Below are 20,652 nucleotides of genomic sequence, written 5' to 3'. Positions count from 1 at the left end.
CTTCACAAATTGTATGATTGGCCACATGTGTAAATATCCATCGATTATCTATTTTGGCACCGATTCTGCTATAGATAGAAAGCGAAATTAACATAGAAAGTGAAATTAACAAAGGAAGGTATGTTTGTTGCCTTTCACTTTGTCCTTTTTCTTTCTCTTTTGTCACTCTTCTTTGGAATCTTTACCCTACTTTCCATTTTCGGTCTATTTTAGCAATTTGTATAAATTATTGATGAAAATTGAAGTTGGATATTTTGTCTCACTAGTTGTATGGTTTTTAAAATTGAAGATATATGCCACAAACCACTATCGCTTAAGCCACGATTACTATCAAGTCCTCTAATCCAACCACATCAGCCGTTGCCTATAATTCAAAGCTTTTGAGAAATTATTACAACTTGTCATATAATCAACACAAAATTATTCCCATAGTCACCTTCAAGCCATTAATATCTTCAGGTTATGAACTTTCAGCTATTGCCTTCAGGTCTTTGTTTCCTTTGCAAGTCATTGTTGACCTCAGGGCAATGCCATTTGGCAAACATTCCCTTCAATAGAAGCCTTTCAAATATTAATTGCCAATAACTCATAACGTTCAAACCATTTTTCCTTTGGGACATAGCTGCCAGTCATGCCACTATGTCATTATTTTAAATGATATGTTGACAAGTATTATTTGTTACTATGTACGACAATCTCTCAACCAAATTTTCTACTACATGATTTAGATATTGGGATTTGTTTTTGTTTTCAACTTACCAAATTGTGATCTAATCTAGACAGATTATGAACTAATTATAAATAAACTATACCTCATAACTGATTTCTATTTTAGCTAATCTTCATGTTATTAATTTTGCAAGTTTGTAGGTTTTTTAATGCAAAAGCTCTAAATAGCCAGGAAGCCCACATAAAAGCTCCAAATAGCCACAACTCCTACTGATTAAAAAAAACAAATGAAATTACACAGTTTATTATCATTGTACTAGTTTGACTAGTTTGGTCTTCAAATTGTACAACATAGTTAATAGACAAACAACATTTGGCAAATATATGTCAATATATATCTCCTTCTTCCACTTTGTATTGCCATCTTATGTTAAATCAATTGACAATCTGATCAGAAAAGAATGGAAGCAGATACATTTACTAAATTTATGCATTGCACATATATATTCTTTCACTTTGAGTTGTAGTGTTTTATATGCTTGTTAGATGGATATTACGCATACTAATGTATCTCCTCTTTCCCAATAACTCTGCTACTTGCACTTATAATTAACTGCAATCTGTACTAGTAATCTATTTCCCAACGACTCTGCTACTTGCACTTATAATTAACTGCAATCTGTACTAATAATCTATTTCATCTGACTACTACTCTACCACATAAAACAACCACATTCCCTGCCTGTCAGTGCTTGGCAGGAACTACCCTACTTGCAGCTCTTGTTCTATAAAGCTCCAACCTTATAAACTTGTTTTTTTTTTAAATATTATTTCTAATTTATTTCATGATTATTTATCATACATTTCATATCTAATCAAGAAAAATTCATTTTTCCTATTTATGATTATTTTTTTCCCTTTTCATTTATCCACCCTACTCATCCTTAATTTGACATCTAGAGTTTTATCTTTTAAATATAATATATTTTTAATATTTACATAAGATTTCAAATCCTCTTTAAGAGTTGGGAATATATAGTCATATACCTCTTTGATCCCAATTAGCTACATTTGAATAATATCTATTCTATTTTTTTAGATTATTTTTCTTGGTTGACAAAAATGCACATAATTTTTTTACATACTTTATTCATTTTTTATGATCTTTATGTTATGTATGATTATGTATTTTCTATGCAAGTGTTATTTCACCATATAGAACAACTCTTTCATGATGAATCTTAGGTGAATCCTCATAAAAATCTAAGAATTCAACAAGAGAATTAATATTGGAAAAAATATTTGAATGCAAAGCATTATCCATTATATCCATATAAATTAATTTAGGATATGTACTAACTACAACTCTATCATGATTAACTAAAAACCACAAATTAGTTATTATTTTCTTATCCTTAGTAGGAGAATAAACCAAACTAATAATATTATAATTTTATGATAAATACAAATATTATAATGCACCGTGCTTCTTTAAAAAAAATATTTTGTCATAAAATAATCTAAATTTTGTAGAATAATTAAAAAAAATAAAAATTGGTTAGCAAGTTGACAAAAAGATAAACACCAATCACCATTAGTGTTAGAGCGTTGAATATGTGATTGATAGCCTCCCCATTTCTAGTGATATCCTCATGAATTGGTAATGGTGGTTTGCCAAATATAATGGGATGTATTTATAAAGGAGGAATAATTTATTCTTTCTTTATCTTTGTGTTCTTAGTACATAAAGATATGAGGTGTTGGTGAAGGAGAAGTTCATAATGGTAACATAAGAGAAGATCAATAAGTTAGTGAAATAATAGTCATAGGATACAATCTTTCTACATCAATCAATGATGAATGAAATCTGTTAAAAAACTATGATCTATTAGCTTCAAAAGAAATTATATATACAAATATGATTCCACAATGAGATAATATTCATCCAAATAATTATATTTTGTTTGCATGATTTTTCATTACTTGATCTCAATTAGGACCAATGGTGCTTAGAAACATCTTTAAAAAAATTGCTAAATTATAAAGGTTGTGTCCTCATTACTTAGACCTCTAAATGGATCTATTCACTCAATTTGGAACCAAGATTTTGAAGAAGAAGAAGAAAGAGTGCATGAACCTAGAATAATTTATGTTAATGTAATATTGTTATGATTCTTCAAATATTATTTCTATTTAAATTATTCCCTTTTGTATTTCACAAATTAATCTATCATGATCTAAAATTAATAAATATATGTCCTTATATACAATTAGACATTAAAATTAATAAAAATATATTAGATTTTCTCATAATAAATAATAAAAATTAATATAAGATAAAACTAAATCTTAAATTTTAAAAATTAAAAAATAAAATATTTAATAAAAAACCACTAAAAGATACTACACTCACAAATATAAATAAATTGTTTAAAATAAAAATTAATCTAAAAAATAAAATTGAAATTATCTCATAAACTAGATCTGCTTCAAAATATTCACACTTGCAAACTTATTTATTACTTAATAAAAAACAGAAGGGAGAAAGACATTGTATACAATTTTCATTCTCATCTCATTTTTTATCACAGGGTTATGTAATCAAAACAAAACTCTTTTTAGTTCCTGCTCCACATGGAACTATTGGGGAGGGTTGGCATTAAACAATTATTAAATAGGTTCTGCACAGCCAATAGCATGGCTTAGTTTTTCCTTTGCAAAACTTTAATTCTATATTCCCTGCATATATAATCATTCTTTAGCGACTGTCTGTCACATGTGTGTTTTCACAGGGTCTCGTTGGAGGATGTGGAGGCATTCCAGAATTCAATGCAAGAGAAGGTGCAGATATAGAGGAAGGGGAAGGGAGCAAAAACCAAAATCTTGTGATTACCGTTTCTGTAGGATGTTGGTTACAGCTGGCAATTAGGATTTCCAGCATCATTCATCTCAGGACACGAAGAAGTCTTAGGCTAGACCATTAGCAACTACTTTTAGATGCTTTTGATGGTTTTGAGGCTAATGTTGATGGAAATGGTTATGTTCATTTTCCATTTTCCTTCAATCTTTATTTAAGCCATGGAGCTCTCAGTACTCTCAAAACATTTGGTGTTTGGTACACTTTTTTGTCTGCATTAATTGGAGTTTGATTTGTTGATTGACGGTGGGAAGAAACATTTTTTTGTCAGGGATGGATGGCAATGGGAACAATAATGATGGGAGCATTGCTTTATCAGGAGGAGTGTGTAATTTGTCAACTGATGGCGGGGCTGAAAAAGAGTGCGTACAGGTTGTAGTGCACATTCCACCTTTGATTAACCACGAGCACCTCCAAGGCTACAAAGAATGCATAACCATCATTTCCAATGAGCCTTGGGTTTATTTAAAAGAGGTTCAGACTTTTCTAGATTTGTGCCTTTCTAGTACTGTCACTTAAATTCCACTTTTTGGAAGTTTTGAGTATCTAATAAATCAGGACTTAGAACAGTGTTTTAGAATTTTGAACCTAACCTATCCTCTTTAAATCAGTTGATTAGCAAACAATAACAACAAAAAGAATAAATTGCAAAAAGAATTCACAATTCAGAATAAAAAACAAAGTGCCCTATTTTTTGGAATTGCACACACCAATTTCTTTATTGAAGCTAAATTAAAAAATTACATAGAGGTTGTATATATATAAAGAATTTGCAGCCTAAAAGAATTAATAATAATTGCAGTTCTAAATATATTCCTAGCATTGCATGGAAAGCTACTAAGGCTCTCAAACTAAATAAACAAACTACTCCCTAAATAAAGAATACAATAAGTGCATGCACAACATGTTTTATTTACTAAAAACAAACTCATGCAAAAAACAAAACTAAAAATAGTCCTAAGGATTAATGCATGCTGGAGTACATGCTTTATTTGCATGAATAAACAAAAAATGATTTAAACTAAAAATAGCTTATGCATGGTGATGAATGGATAGATTCATGTCCAAACTGGAGTTGCATGGAGCTGCATGCTAGAGCAACATTAGTTATCAACATACTCCCCCTTGATGCTGAGAGGGCTCACAATCTTATCTCGCAGTGCTATAAACTAATCTTTCACAACCACTTTGGTGAATATATCTACTAGTTGATCTTGAGTGTTGATGTGCTTCAATTCAACATCCTTCTTCTGCACCAAATCTCGTATGAAGTGATATTTCAAATCAAAATGCTTTGTTCTGCTGTGATGAGCTGAATTCTTAGCTAACTTGATGGCACTCACATTGTCACAATATATCACTGCAGGCTAAATTTGCTTTTCTCCAATTTCTTCCAAATTTTTTTTGAGCCAAAGAGCTTGTGTACCTGCTAAGGTAATTGCAACATACTTTGCTTTTGTAGATGAGCGGGAAATAATGCTTTATTTTTTTGAGCCCCAAGTAATTAATCCAGAACCAAAAGAAAAACAATTTCCAGATGTAGATTTACGGTCATCCATACTACCTTCCCAATCTAAATCACTAAAGCCTACAAGATTGAACTTTTCAGAAGAGTAGTAATGAATACCAAAACTTAAATTCCCTTTCACATACCTCAAAATCCTCTTGGCTACCTTCATATGTATTTCAGATGGATTTGTCATATACCTTGAAACAAGTGAAACAGAATAGGCAATATCAGGCCTCGTGTGGATTAGAAACATCAAGCTCCCCACAATAATTTTGTAAGCTGTCTCATCAACTAAATTAGCACCATCATCTTGACATAACAAAACTCCATGAGCACTTGGAGTGGAGGCAGGGTTACAATCAGTCATATTAAATTTCTTCAGCATATCTTGTGCATACTTTGTTTGATAAATGAAAATCTCATCCTTACTTTGATAAACCTCCATTCCTAGAAAATATTTCATTAGACCAAGATCTTTCATCTCAAATTCTTTTATCATAGCAGCTTTGAACTCATCTTTCATCTTAGAACTACTACCCATATACAAAAGATCATCAACATACAAACTTATGATGAGAATATCAATACCTTCTTGTTTGTAGTAAAGGGTAGGATCATTCTTACTTCTTTGGAACGCATTCTTCTGAAAGTATCCATCAATCTTGGCATACCACACTCTTGGTGCTTACTTGAGGCCATACAAAGCCTTCTTCAACCTGTAAATAAGATGCTCTTTTCCTTCCACTTCAAAACCTTATGGCTGCTCCACATATACTTCCTCTTCTAAGTACCCATTCAAGAAGGCACTTTTCACGTCCATATGATGTATGCTCCACTTCTTTTGAGATGCTAATGAAATCAACATTATTATGGTCTCTTGTCTTGCTATTGGTGCAAATGTTTCTTCATAGTCAATTCCATACTTCTGTGTGAAGCCTTTAGCAACTAATCTTGCCTTGTGTCTTTCAACACTCTCGTCACTATTAAACTTGGTCTTGTAGACCCATTTGGTGCCAATCCTTTTTTTGTCATCTGGAAGTTCTGTTAACTCCCAAGTGTCATTCCTGTCAATGGAATCCATCTCTTATTCCATGGCTTTCATCCAAATCTCATTAGTACATGCATCTTCAAAACATGATGGTTCAAAATCAGCCTTGGCTAATAAAGCAAAATTCACTATCTCACCTATTGGGTTTTCTTCATGTACTTGATTTCCACTCCTCTGGTAGATATCACTCAATCTCCTTACCTTCCTTGTAAAACTTGGAGAAGAAGATGGACTTGAACTTGGTACTAAAGAACTTGATGAAGGGTTGCTTGGTGGAGTTAAACCACTGGATATATGAACATTAGTTGGCTACTCATGATCAATATCAGCAATTATATCATCATTCAAAATAGATTTTGGCTTCTCAACATGGCCTTTTAAATGACCATAAACTCCCCCTTCATAAAAAATTACATCTCTTGAGACAATAAGCTTATTAGTGATGGGATTATACAATCTATAAGCCTTGCTTTTCTCACTATACCCAATAAAAATATATGACTCACTCTTTGCATCTAACTTCTATCTATTCTGATCAGGTACATGCACATAAGCTAAACAACCAAAAACTTTGAAATGATTAACATTAGGCCTTTTTCCATACCAAGCTTCATAAGGAGTCATCTTTTCTAGTGCACTAGTGGGGCTACGGTTAAGGATGTACACCATTGTAGCAATTGCATCTCCCCAATAAGAATTGCTCAATCTCTTGGTTTGTAACATGCACCTTGCCATTTCAACCACAGTAAAATTCTTCCTTTTAGCTACTCCATTCTGTTGAGGTGTGTATGTAGTAGTAAGTTGCCTCTTGATGCCATTAAAATCACAATAACTTTAGAAAGCCTTTGAGCAAAACTCTCATCCATGATCAGTCCTTAAACATTTGATCTTGCACCCTTTCTCATTTTCCATAAGGGCTTTAAACTTCTTGAAAGTATCCAAGGCTTCATCTTTGGCCTTCAAAAAATATACACAACAATTTCATGAGTAATCATCAATAAAAGTGATGAAATATGATGACTTATCCAAACTCTTAGTCTGCATAGGACCACATATATTTGAATGAACAAGCTGAAGTGGGTGATGATCCCTCCATGCATTTCCCTTTGGAAACTTTTCTCTTGCATGCTTTCCTTTAGCACAACCTTCAGAAACCTCCTTGTGTTCCTCAACCTTGGGCAAACCAGAAACTAATGCATGTGAGGTTAGAAACTTCAAACTATGAAAATTTAAATGCCCATACCTGAGATGCCATAACCAATTTGAATCCTCATAAGTCATATTTGCCAAACTATTGTTATGTTCACCAAACCTCAAGGGGAACATCCTATTTCTTGTCATAGGAACAACAATGATCACCCTATTACCCTTATTCTTGTCATAGATAGTACATGTCTTATTCTCAAAGACTACTTTATAATTTTTCTCATATAGCTACCCAACACTTAACAAACTAAGCTTCAATTGTGGAGTATAATAAATATCATGAATACCCTTTATACCTTCTTTTGTTTGGACCTCCATAGCTCCTTTGCTAGAAACCTCCTATGATTTATCATCACCAAGCTAGATTTTGGATTTAAACTTCCATCCTTTGTTGAGAACAACTTCTCATTCCCTGTCATATGGTTAGAGCATCCAGAATCTAGGTACCAAACATCTTTACTAGTATTTTCACCCTTTGCATAAGACAAAAATAAGTGATTGGGAGGATTCTCACTACTTTTTGTGAGTATAGTTAGCACTTTTACCTTCTTTCAATCTGCATTCTCTTTCAAAGTGGCCATACCTGTTACAATGGTAACATTGAACATTTCTCTTATCAAATCTGCCTCTACCTCTTCCTCTGAAACCACCACTTTCTCTTGAGCCACCTCTTCCTCTACCTCTTGAAGAATTTTGGCTTTGCCCTTTACCTTGGCCTTTATTGATTTTGGCACTATTGCTGCTTACATCTTCATTTTTTGTGATTAGCAATTTAGAGGAAAACGCTTTCTCTACACCTTCAAAAGAATCTTTCAATCTTTCTTCATGAGACATCAGGGATCCAACCAGTTGATCAAACTATAGTTTTGTCAAATCCTTGCTTTCTTCTATGATTATTGCTACATGATTCCATCTAGGTGTCAAAGATCTCAACACCTTTTTAATCAAAACTTCATTGCTTACAATTTCCCCAAGTGTAGCCATTTTATTGACCACATCTTTGACTCTAACACAATAATCACTTATACTTTCAGCTTCTTGCATCTTCAAATTTTTGAATTCTCACTTCAATGTCTGAAGCTTTACCACTTTAACTTGATCACTACCCTGGTAAGCTTCTTGTAGAGTCTTCCAAGCATCTTTGGTAGTTGTTGCTCTTGATATTCTTGGAAATAAGCTCTTATCAAGATCTATCTAAATGTGAAACAAAGCTTGAGCATTCTTTTTCCTTGCTTCCTTTCTTGTTGTTCTTTCATTGGCTGTAAGGGCATTCCAATCAGCTGGCTCTTCATAACTTGATTCAATAATCTCCCACAAATCTTTCCCAATAAAAAAGATCAGCAACTTAATGCACCAATAATCATAATCATTCCCATCAAATTCTGGAATGGGCATATTGTTAGAATTCGACATGATTAACTTTGGCGAAATTCCAACAATAAAACTTTAACCCAAAACAATTTTACCTGCTTTGATACCACTTGTAGAATTTTGAACCTGACCTATCCACTCTGAACTAGCTGATTAGCAAACAATAACAACAAAAAGAATAAATTGCAAAAAGAAATCACAATTCTGAATTAGAAACAAAGTGCCTTGTTTTTTGGAATTGCACACACCAATTTCTTTATTGAAGCTTAATCAAAAAATTACATAGAGGCTGTATATATATAAAGAATTTGCAACCTAGAAGAATTAATAATAACTGCAGTTCTAAATATATTTCTAGCATTGCATGGAAAGCTACTAAGGCTCTCAAACTAAAAAAATAAACTACTCCCTAAATTAAGAATACAATAAGTGCATGCACAACATGCTTTATTTACTAAAAACAAACTCATGCAAAAAACAAAACTAAAAATAGTCCCAAGGATTAGTGCATGCTGGAGTACATGCCTTATTCGCATGAATAAACAAAAACTGATTTAAACTAAAAATAGCTTATGCATGTTGATGAATGGATAGATTCATGTCCAAACTGGAGCTGCATGGAGTTGCATGCTGGAGCTGCATGGAGTTGCATGCTAGAGCAGCATCAGTTATCAACAAGCGTTCCATTTTCAGTAGTTAATGGCTCTGAGGTTTGGCTTTGAGTAACACTTGTGTATGAATTTTTAATCATTTTTAACTTTTTAAGTGGTAGCTGCCTAAGGGAATTGAATTTGAAGAGTAGTTTTATAGGGTTTTCATTTAACAAACTCTTGTAAATGCCTCTGATATTGAATTGGAGCAATGGTTTGAGGATTTGAACTGATATTGAATTGGAGCAATGGTTTGAGGATTTGAACTCTATGCTTAGCAATAAAAGCCTTTGGAGTTAACTAGTAGCCTTTTAGCAAAGAAGCCATGTAGGAGCTCTTAATGCTACTATCTGACAGTGTAGGAACAATCCTACAACATAATTATCACTATCTAAAACATATAAAGTCAAAATTAAGCCCCTTTGAAACAATGTGAAGATTGTTTGGAAAATTGATTTATATTAAATGTAAAATGTTTCGAGCACATCTTCAGTCATCTTGAACCAGCATCTGATAATGTATGAGCTGCATAAAGAAAATATCTAATTCATATCTAGCATATTGGAGCTTCTTTTTGTCAACCGACTCAGCAGAGAATGAGATTGACAATATTCCTATAATGAAAAAATCTGAAAAATCCATACTACGAGTATTGAAGCGAGCTATTACATTAATGGTTATTACAATTTGTGAAGGGGTCACAATGCAACATTGATATGTTAATAAATTTGTACACAATTCAATTATATATTTCACTGAAGGTGCCCTGAAGAAATTTGCAATACAATGTTCCTTTCCAGAAATTTCAGCAGCATGAAAAATATTTAAATTCTATTCCACTAGATGTTATTTGTAACAGTGGACTGGACTACGTTCTGCTTACAGTTGCCACCTGGAACAACCTCTTAACAAAACTAGAGTAAATTTGTCTCTCATTACTAACGCCATTAATTTAGGACTTAAATGTTCTGCGGAAGTCGACTGGCTAGTTTTGTTAACTCAAATATCTAAGTTTAAGAGGAAAATGGCAACATTGTGAGCTTCCAAAGCAGTTCTCATACTACTTGCATAACATAGAGTTATAGTGAAACTGAGAAGATACGGATTGAAAGCACCATTATAAAATAATGCTGAAGCAGGAATTGCTGGTTTCAATGCTTCTAAAGGGGGGATGACAAAGCCTGAACTTTCAGTTTGAATGCTGGCAGTTTTTAGTATGTATTACAGAGTAATCCATGTACAGACAAGCTTTGCAAATTGCAACTTTGACAGATAAGCATGCACAAGCTCACAATTTCAGACTATTGAAATTATACATATGAACTCCTTTTCTGATCATCTGTCATAGAATCATAGGCTTCTCAGTTTTTGGAGGCTCTGTAAGAATTTTTTACGGAAAATACAATCAAATTGATTTCTATGCAGTTCTACGAGAAGCGAGCGAGTCCAAATGGTTTTTCATTTTATGTTGCATCAAATCCTCCAGCCTGCTTCTCAAGTTGTTCTTCTTCAGATGACAAGCTGCTGCTAGGCTTGAATATTAATAGAAGAAAATTCATGAACAAATTTTAGTAAAAATTACTAGAGAAAAAGAAAAGTAGTGAAGACTAATTTTACCGATACATTAGTGACCATTTTATCTGGAGGCATCCTCATTCTTATCAAAATTAATAAGCCTTTCCGATTTACTGTGTTTTTACTGCTAGAATTTCTTGTATACAAATAAGACTGATTAACAGCTTTGATTTGTATTTCATGTTCGTTTAACTGTAACGATATGTGATTGAAACATGCTCACCAATGTCCGAGCATCCACTATTGCCATCTACCACGCTCAAATAGGTCAAACAAAACTATTGCCATCTACCATGCTCAAATTGCTCATATTTTTGTTTGAGACAATTACATGAATGAACAGACCTCCAACACTACCATTCTTAGAACAAAACCAATCCACAACCACCTTTGCAGCACTCGGCAGGAACTACGCCTGCCCTGCAGCACTTGTTTTATTTACGGGCAGGTGCCGCTATTTAGCATGCTATACATTATAGATTGACGTTGCCGTCTTTCCTCCGCTTCCAAAACCATTATAAAATATGGATGAGGCAAATATGTGGGCATTGCGCTTCACGCGATAAGAATTTCATGTTTTGGCCAAGCCAATCACAGTTGAATTGCACAATTTTAATAACAGTAAATGGTGTATCATCTATCCTGAATGAATGGTATATATACTTTATTTTTCCATTTTCAAGAGAAAAATCATTGTCAAACGTGATGATATCGATGATGTCCATAAAGCAACGTTAACGCGTTTTCATAGCTTTTATAAATGTGGACAGAGATGTGCGCTCATTCACGTTTTCTTCTTCCTCGCAATGGCCTTGAAACTTCTTTTCTGCACAACAGCGTTTGATGAATATAGAATAGTCAAGAATGTAAACCCATGTAAGAATACGTACAAGGATCCAAAATAACATAGAACTATCTTGAATATTTTTTAACATTTTAGAAGAACCAATGGAAATATCTAATTAGATCTTTTAAATTGTATGAGGAAACATTCAGAATTTCTTGGAAATGAGTAATTGTTTTAGATAAATATTTTGTTAGCAGTTAGAAAAGATTTATGAGGAATTATCAACATAAATGAAATATGAATTGTTATATAGACATTATTCAATTTGAAAAATAAAAAATTAATAAAAGAATATACATTAGTCTATCAAATTGTTATGAAAGTTAATTATGGAGTTAAAGATTGAAAATCTATTAGAATCAACTTGTAATGGCTAGTATGAGTAGTTATCTCACTTGACTACAAAATTTTCTTGTTCAATAGGAATAATTATGATTGTTTGGGCACTAAGATGAAGATGTGATTTTATTCAAAAGATCTATGCAAACAGTTGAGAATGACTTAACTTAGCTCAACTATTAGGGCACTAAGATGAAGATGTCATTTTATTCAAAAGATCCATTCTGCACTTAATGGAGAATGGATTATTAGAGCTAGCCAGATAGACAACCTATGTAATGGCTTAAAACAAGTTCAAAATTCTTTTCAATTGAAATAGAAAAAAAATGCTAAAATCTTAATTTTGTACATTAAGATAATTTATGATTCAATATTCTAAATTTGTAATGGTAATAAAAATTAAGAAATCATGGCATAGTCTATAGAATACTTATCAAGGCAATAAAGTAAAATTTTTATACTAAGAAGAGAGTTTAAAAACTTATAGGTGAAAGATTAGGACTCAATAAATGAAATTATTTACTCATATCGTGTGTATGGCTAATTAAGTCTAGTCTCATGGAGAGACAAAAGAATATTGAAGAGCAGTGAAGAAGATATTAATAAGCTTGTCATCAATGTTTTATCAATTTATCATTTTAATTGAAGAATTAAATAAGCTGTAAAAAAATTTCTATTGAAGATTTTATAGGTTCTTTACAAACTTATGAAAAAAGATTGATTAAAAAAGAACTACCTTGGAGATGGCATTTCAATTGCAATTTGTTGTCAACAAGGTAAAGGCAGAAGATGCTTTGAAAGTGGTGACAATTATATTCTTAACAAAGGAGAATGGAATAATTGTAACTACAATGAAGAAAGTAGAACTAGAAATCATGATAACTATAAATTATAAACCATTCAAAGTTATGAGTAATCAAACATCCGATACAATTATTATAAAATTATGCTCATTATAGTTGATAGACTAGGATGATGAAAACCTAAGGTTATGGATTGATTTAGCCATCAACAACACTTACAAGAGTCTATCTAATAACATACAAAAAATAAAATAAAATAGTGACCATCCAAAATATTATACATGAAACATAAAAATTATGTACAAAAAATATTTCATGAAAATTACCTACTATTAAAAAATGTGCATAGATGTATCATTTAGAATCAACATTGATTCAGTACAAGAAGGTATTTTAGAAACAATTTATAATGTATCAACCAACTACATACCCTTCTTCTAGAATGTCTTGAATTGTCACAAAATAATATATACAAATATATTCAATGTCTAATAAATGAGTACCTGAGTTCATAACACAACATAGTCATACAAACTAGTATAAGTAGACATCTATTCATGATAAAACCAATCATGTAACTATTCAATCAGCTTTTAGAATACCAAGAGTCATGTAACCATTTTTTACCATATACATGACATTAGCATATCATAAATATGATTAAGTATGAAATTTCAGCATGGATAAGCATTTTGTATATTATTTTAGTGCTACTCACTATAAAAAAATATTTGAAAGCATAACATTGACAATGTGAACACATGTTTCTAATCTAGCCACCATTTCCATCTACTTTCTTGTAGTAGACTACATGACCATAACCATATTCTAGACTATGTGTCATATCTAGTGCCATCTTATATAATTGTTTTCTTCTCCCAAACCATACCACATGAACCCTGTCACTATTGCATGTGCTTCTAAATCACCATTCATCTTTCAAGAATCAATGAAATTGCATCTAATACCATGTTCTTCTTCAAATTACTTATTATTAATTCCACAACATCACCAAATGTGAGACAAAATATATGATGTACTATAAAAATTTAATAAGCATTATCATATATAAATAATGTTCTTGTTTTATCACAACACTTGTAACTTCACTACATATCACCACAACTAATATTTAGATAGAATATTAAAAAAAGACTACTAGTAGGTCAACATTACATAACTCTCATTATTCTCTAACAACCTTTTCATCACAAGAGAGCTTTCAATATTTAGCCTAGTAGATTGACAACATTCTTGGAAATTGTGTAATCCCTTATAATCCCTACAATACATGAGCTTCATAATCATCATTGGTTTTGTTAAAGAATTTAGGTGACCCCACAATAGTGTCTTTTGATTTTTTTCTATAGGGTTTTAAAGAGTGTATCCTTTCACATTGACACAATAGCTAATGAAGAGACATTTTATAGCCTTGTTCTCTAACTTAAACAACTTCATCCTAGCCACATGCACATATGTCTCATAAAAAAATATATGATTATGTCTCAATGAGGGATTTATTCCCAACCAAACCTCCAACTAAATGTTGCATCCATAATAAATCATACAAGAGACTCGCTAACTAGGTAGAATACCCTAGAAATTGCTTGTTCAGATTTTTTTTGTTCTTGTCTAGCCCCACGTAGCATACTCCTAGCCCTCTCCATGAACATCCCATTCATGTTTTTATACAACTCCATTCTATTAAGAGATGCACAAATTTATCTTATATCTATCTATTCAAAGGTCCTTATATAATCTATCATAATTTATTGAATACAATCTAGTGCCATTATAAGTTGTCAAAGTCCTAATCTTCCTACAAATATTATTTTCTATAAGAGACTAAAACTCTTTAAAATGATTGAACATTTCAAATTTTATTCTAAGAAAATACACCCATGTCCTACTAATGTAATCATCAATGAAAAAAATACTATATAGATTTTAAAATTGGAGGAACATTATTAGGACCAAACATGTTAGAATCAATTAAATCCAACATTTTGGAATATTTATAATCAATAGAGTATAATTGGACATAGTTCTATTTCCATATATGCAATTTTGAAAAAATAAAATTTAAGATTACAACCATTTAACTATTCATAATGTTTTTACTTTCCAAGCTCCTTTGGTTCTATTACTTTCTTTGTTGCTAGCTTAGTCTCCAAAACATCAACACCCTTAAGTACCCAAAAAATATGACAATTTGAAGTAGTAATAATGCACATATTTGTTGTTTTCGATTAAGATAAAATGTGTTTTATAGGGACCCAAAACCCAAATCCAAGACCAAAAATAATAAAATATTAGTGAGAAAGTCCGGAAACAATACCCAAACAGTAAAAAAATAGGGGAAAATCCCCACAGAGCCCTACTAAAAAACTACACTAAAGCACTGGGCCAATTAGCAGAAAATTAAACAAAAGCTCCTAAAAGCTCCTGATTTTTCTCAACAAAGTTTTTATTGATATCTTCCAGCTCCTCCACAATGCTCTTTGTGGTACTTTTCTCTTTAATCCTTCTCCTGATCCTTATAGACGAGCCTGTAGAAGCCTGCACCTTCGAAATATTGTTGATCGATTGAACTTGATGGAATTTCATTTTCTCATTCAGCTTTTTGATGCCCTCCACACTGTTATTCATAGATTTTTACTAATCTCAACCAAATTATTGAGACTTCCCTTAAAATCTATGAATTCTTTCTCCAAGCTAGCAATTCTAGATTCATGTTTTGTTTTCATGACTTTAACATCTTCAATCAATTTTTTGGTCATTTTAAGGAGGTTATCAATTTTATTAGGCATTGGGGTCTCAGTGAAAGTATTAATAATTCCATTTATTCCTTGTTTGATGACGCAAATCTCACCAATCACCCAAGGAAAGCACTTTTCCTGACTGGAAGTGGATTTTAGCAAGTTAATATCCACCGAATCACTTTTATTGTTATCAAGGTCCACTTGGTCTAGGTATAGGGGAATATCCAACTTGATGTCCTTATCCCATTTGTCATATAGATCCACTGAGTTATCCACCTTTTTCTTTTTAAAGCTATCATTACCTGTCTCCAGGAGAAGAGGTGTTTTATTCTTTTTGGTTGCCTTTATAGGGGGGATTTACACTTCCTACTATTGTTAGTTCCAGGAGTGACCTTTGCTGGGGGACCCTCCTCCCAAGAGGACCTATACTCTAGATCTTCTTTTGACCATTGAAGGTCACACCAGTCCATAGCCATCTCACCCGACACCCTATTATCCTCAATTTCAGTATTAGACACAACATGCACATCAATACTAGTTTGGGATTTGAGGTTACATTCATATTTGAGGGCGGCGAGGGATTGAATTCATTTCTTTTAGCATATTCCATTATAAGAAGGATAAGAACCTCATATAAATCAAGGTTTTCACAGTTCTTTGCATGATTGGAGAGACTATGCTCCAAAGAAGATGGCAAATAAAATGACATATAGATTTACCTATCATATCTAAAATGATTTAAAATAGTAAAATGATAAGAAAAAATAATGACATAATGGCCATCTAGGGTAATGTACCTCATAACCACCTCCACAACATCTTCCCATACTATCATTAGGTCTTTTTTGTTGAAGCCTCCATCAACCATTTTTCTAACTCTGACTCTTTTGCTCTGCTTATCAAAGATAATGGAGAGGGATTCCTCCATTACCTTCCATTCTCTATAGAACTTCTCCCCCTCCATCTGTAATCTAGTCATACCCACAATAAGCTCCTCATCAATGCTAAACTCAGCACCACAGACCTTGAGAATGCCATTATTCCAACCATTAACCCTTCCATCACCTTGGGATCACTAACATTCAATTTTTAATGTATGGGATGAGACCGCCATTCATAATCTTAGTCCACATATCCTTATTTTGCTCCCACTTATGATATGAAGTCATCTCAACCTTCTTTTTATCTCCTACCATGTTCGAATTGACCTTGCCAATTCTAAGGTTCATTGTCTCATAAACAGACCAAAACCAGAAGACACAAAACCAGGAAACAAAGAACAATCTGGAAGCCCTAGTGTTATGTCAATTTGAATTATTATAGAGAGTGTCTTTACACATGAGATAAGATTACATCATTAATATTCAATCGTTGAGAATCCACAAGACCTACAACATCCTTTCGTGCCAATTCACACAAGTACATTGAGAAAGTTTCCCCTTCCCTCCACCATTTGATTTTCTCATAACCCACACCCAAATTTGCCATGTAGTCCCTCAAGTTGGTTACCTTCTCAAAAAAATTATGCAATTCAGACTTCATCTAGCTTGGTAATCATGTCAAGGTAGTCTTTGATTAAGTGCTTAATTGTCCAGTTAGGCTTCGTATGACTAATCAGGAAGTTAGTAATATTTAGGGAGTCACTTTCAAGACATACCTTTTTATGATCTCCTTGGAATCAAGTTGAATCCCAAGGTAATGTACATATTTGTTGCTCGTTCTAATGATGAATGTGAATATTTTGTATATCTTTTCTTTGCAATAATTTGGGACTTATTAAATAAAATTTTCATGCATCGAACCAAAACAAATTTCCAATCCAAACACCCTTAGATGTATTTGACCATGTCCCCTCTATCCATCTTCCATCATACATTTGAGAAAACAAATTTTTATATTAAATGAGTGATATACAATACACTATTGATCCCCTTCACCCCTCCATGTTATGGAAACAAATAGGACTCTTCCATTGCTTATAATATTTTGATGAGAATCATCTCTTAGGTACACCTTATCACCATCATAATTTGTATAATTTTTAAACCAACTTTGTGTTGGCAAGAGACACTACACAGGTCATTTGGTGTTGTCATTGATGGCAACCCTAGCCCATTATCCTATCCAAGATATGTGATTTGATCCTATTGGAAGTTGGAATGTAGTTTGGGTCAGGTCCGGCGAGCTAGAATAGGGTATCTGATAGAACTTAGTATTTTGGTCGACACTTCATTTTCGATGAATATTTTGTATTACGAAGCTGGGGAAAGTTATTTGGATGTCTAGTGTACCTTATTCCATTATTTTAGTCATTGATGGCAATTCATAAGAAAGATAGAAGGTCTAGTGAATAATTTATTGGGATGAATAGTGTGGTATGGCTGACATGTGTGATTGATCATTGTGCAGATTATGTGGATCAATTTTGGTGATTTTTTTGGTGATCAAGGATTCTTAGCTGACATGTGGGAAGCATGTGGATAATTATTTTTGATCTACATATACATTGGAGTTCAGATTGAGCTAACTAGATATACATGTTTCATTATTTGTTAAAGTGTTCTTGAGCTTACATGCAACCGATAAGATTTGATGTTGTAGACATATAAGGTAAAGTGATATGATCATTTTGATTATTGGTATGAATGTGAGATGTGTTGGTGATTGATTGTGTGTAGTTCAACTTACACAAGGTAAGAATCTATGATATAGTATATTGCATAATAGTGGAACAAAGAAGTGTAAGGCAAAATGGAGATATTGGTGAAATGTGCTTAACTGAAACTATACTCAGGCATTTGTTGATGATATTCAATAGTTCAAGTTCTTTTGTAATCATTTGTAACTCATTTGTAAGGTAGTGAGCCTTCTAGGGTTGTAGCCCCTCTTTCTTTTTGAGCAGTGAGCTCTACGCAGTGTGCCTGAATGCATGTGCATTACATTGTAAACTTCATATTTGAGTATACTCATTTGTGGGTGTCATCCCCATAGTTATTTTTCCCTTAACCAATTTTTCCACGTATATATCCTTGTGTTATGGTGTTGTGGTTGATTATCTTATGTTCTTGCATCTTTTTTTTGGTTTGATGTGTTAAGTTGTTAAATGATCAAATTAATAAAGTTAAAGTTTGTAGAACACTAATTCACCCCCCTCTCAGTGTTCCTTGATTCCAATAAATGGTATCTAATCCTAGTTCCTCAGAAGAATCCTAATAGCTTGAGGAGGATCCAAGAAGGTGTTTCAATGGGTTTTAGTGGTCTTTAACAATAGCTTCTAGTTGCACTTGATGATCTTCATTAGTCCAATGTTGAAGTCCAAAAATTGAAAGAAAATCTTAAGGATGCCAAGAACTTCATTTAGTCATTGAAAGAGAAATTAAACAAGTCTAGGGAAAAGAGAAAGGAACTCTATGATCAGCTAAAGTAGAAATAAAATCAAATCATGCATACAGAAGAATGCAGGAAGATTCCAAGTGATAATGTTGTCCCAAAGCATGAGATGGAGTCTATAGTGATGAAGATGACCAAGGATATTGAGAGAAGAAAGAATAATGAAGGAGGTCTTAATCAGTCCTTGAAAGAAAGATCGGATGCATGTTGACGACTTAATTGTGAGAATGATCAGTTGAAGCTTGAACTACTACAATCCAATAACAATGAGCAAGAGCTCGAAAGACAGAATATCATTTTTAGGGATGAGATTGCTACTACAAATGAGTACAAGGAGAAGTTCAAGATTATCTCTGCTAAGCTTGATGAGATTCTTGAGAGATAGAAGAATGTAGATGACAAAAGAGGTCTTGCATTTGAGAAAGGTGAAAGCTCTTGATCTGGCCAAAGTAATTCCAAGTTAGAACACCAGAAGAAAAAACCTAAAAGATCTTCGATAAGGCAACCTAATGCTCAAAAATTTAATGGTAATTGTTTTGTTTGCAATAAATTTTATCATAAGGATATTCAATGCAGAAATAGAATGAATCAGAATGGTCCATCCTTCTTTGGTAAATGTTTCAAATGTAATAGTTATGGACACAAGTCAAAAGAATGCAGAACTATGGTTAATAACTTTCCAAATAGAAGGAACATTAGATGATATGCATATGGTAGATTCAGACATATTGTTAATCAATGCAAATCAAGAAGAAATGAAGGAAATTTTAGATTTGGATAGAGAAATGTCAAGTGCTATAATTGCAACAAATTTGGTCATATTGTAATATTTTACAAAAATAAGAATGTTGGAATGGTTCGGTAAAAGATAACGAGAATATGAAGGAAGATGATAAAGGAAAAGTGAAAGTAGATGAGATTAGAGGTGAAATGAAGAAGACATGGGTAAAGAAAAGTGATTTTGATGTAGGAGATGGATCTGCACTTGAATCTGGTGCTAGAAATTCCTGATCTGGGAATTAGCTTTAGGCCTCTGGCCTAGGTGAGTTATCATGAAAATCCTATTCTACCCTGCTAGTAGTTGGTGTCAAATGACTGGCAAATTTTTAGTAGTTTCCTAGAAGTTGGGTAGAGAAAGATTTTTAGAAGATTTTGAGAGAAATTGGAGATTCGCATAAAATTTCTTGAGATCAGTCTATAACCAGAAGGTTTAGGGAAAAATGAATTTAATGCTTCAAAAGTTAAGTGAGAAGAAGATAAAAAGGTACTTTTACCTCTCATTTCTCACTTTGCATTCTGAAGAGAATATTTAGGCGATCCCTATGAACAGATTTCCGAAGCGATCATTGTGTGAAGGCGATTCAATGGAGAAACCCTAATCCGGCGTGTAAGGTATTTTCTTTCAAAGCTTTTGAATTTGATATTTCCAAAGATGGATACACCATTGGTAGTTGACATAACCAAGAGATCCTATCCCAAGTTTAAGGAACACCCTTTCAAATCGATGAAAAGATGATCCGCAAGGACCATTTTCATCAGTTCCTCACAATGTTCTTCATGTGGAG

Source organism: Cryptomeria japonica, chromosome 3 (assembly GCF_030272615.1).
Source record: "Cryptomeria japonica chromosome 3, Sugi_1.0, whole genome shotgun sequence".
NCBI lineage: Eukaryota > Viridiplantae > Streptophyta > Pinopsida > Cupressales > Cupressaceae > Cryptomeria > Cryptomeria japonica.
The sequence above is the reverse complement of the archived record's forward strand: the minus strand, read 5'-3'. Positions refer to the sequence as shown.